A 1,968-nucleotide genomic window follows, 5' to 3' on the forward strand; every position below is an offset into this window, starting at 1 on the left:
CGGGCCTGGCCTAGGGAGGATTTTTAAATCGGGTTCATTTTTAGAAAATTTTAAATATCACAACTTAGAATATTTGGGTTTTAATTGGTTTTATTCGGCGGGGATTGTGGGTTTGTTTTTGTTTTAAAAAATGTTGTGAGCCGCCCTGAGTCCCTCGGGAGAAGGGCGGGATACAAATTGAATAAATGAAATAAATGAAATGAAATGAGATCTTTTTTGTTAATACAAAAAAAGAGAAACTTTATCTTCATTACTGATGGGAGGATTTTCTGAGGAAAAAATGGTTACAGCCTGGTAGAGTTGGCCCATTCCACATACTACCATTTCCCTAACCTCTATTTCATTGCAAAATAGTAAACATATGCATCATAGAACATATATTTTCACACACACAAAATGCAGCTGGGTAATATTAGGGAATAATTCGATGACCAAAAAACATGCTTTGATTTTCTCAAATTCCTGTGAACCAGCATAATATTTGTATCTTTTCGATCTCTAGGTTTTGCCATCCATTTTCAGTATATTTTCAATGATCTGGAGACTGCAAAAATAATCGGATGTCAGGTGGTAGTGTTGAGAAGTCTGTCTGATTAAAAGCAGTGCTGGACTACATGAATCATGACATCTCACACACAAACACACAAACACACTCCTGAAAGAGAAGTGCCTTGCATCACAACAACATAATTTCTGATTTTGACATTCTGACAAAGCATGGTCCGAGAGATTCCATAGTTGGCCCCATTCCTAGTGATGGTTTGGTTTGGTTCACCTGTCACATAGTGGTGCTTAAAAGTTAGTGAATTTTCAATATTTTTGCATAAATCTGACCTTTAGTGTGATTAATTCTCTACACAAGTCCTAAAAATAGATAAAGAGAATACAATTAAACAAGTAAAAAATATTAGACTTCTTCATTTATTTCTTGAGGAAAATTGTTCAAAGCTACACATTTGCTTATATGGATTAACAGTAATTAATGAATACTAAAAGTAACCAATGTGATGTAATTTCTATGGAACTGCATGTATTTGCATATAGTTTTCCTTGAGATATAATTACTGGTAGTCTTTGATTTACAACAGTTCATTTAGTGACCGTTCAAAGTTAAATGACACTAAAAATGTAACTTATGACCGTTTTTCACAGTTACGATCTTTGCAGCATCCGCATGATCATGTGATCAAAATTCAGATGCTTGGCAACTGGTTCATACTTAGGACAGTCCTTGTGTCCCAGGATCACGTGATCCCCTTTTGCAACCTTCTGACAAGCGAAATCAATGAGGAAGCCAGATTCACTTAACAACTGGGTTACTACCTTATCAACTGTAGTGATTCATTTAACTGTGGCAAGAAAAGTAGTAAAATGGGGCAAAATTCATTAACAAACGGCTCAATAACAGAAATGGTTGGCTCAATTGTGGTCATAAGTCGAGGACTACTTGTGTATATAACTTATTGGTGAAATATTGATTATAGTAATGGATAAACTGACACATGCTGAACTATAACATAATTAAAATAATTAGTTTGGCTTAATGAGAAAAAAGGCAGCCAAGAAACTTTTTTTATTCTCATTTGGAGAGTTTAACATTTCTCATTTGTAGAATTTATACAAATTATAATAACATGGAATTTTTGGAATTTTATATTCTTGATTGATCGTTTCAATTGTTCCCCTCTCTGTTCATTTACATTTATTTCCCTCATTAATGAAATACTCATAGCTATCTGATATGAGTGTCATTGTGCAAATGCTGCAAACTTCATAATTGGGGCCCCGGCGGCGGTGGCGGTGGCTTCGGCGGTGGCCTTGTTGGAGACCTCGGACGGCCTCGCCGATGGCCCCGACGACCCGTGGGTGATCCTCTGGCTTTTAAGAATCTGAGGAACAATGGGCCCCTGGGCAAACCACTCTAGCCTCGGTGGCCTTCGGGTGGCCCTTTTGGCGGCCCCGGTGGCC

The sequence above is a fragment of the Protobothrops mucrosquamatus genome, unplaced genomic scaffold (assembly GCF_001527695.2).
Source record: "Protobothrops mucrosquamatus isolate PMUCROS unplaced genomic scaffold, P.Mucros_1.0 scaffold_35, whole genome shotgun sequence".
Taxonomy (NCBI): Eukaryota; Metazoa; Chordata; class Lepidosauria; order Squamata; family Viperidae; genus Protobothrops; species Protobothrops mucrosquamatus.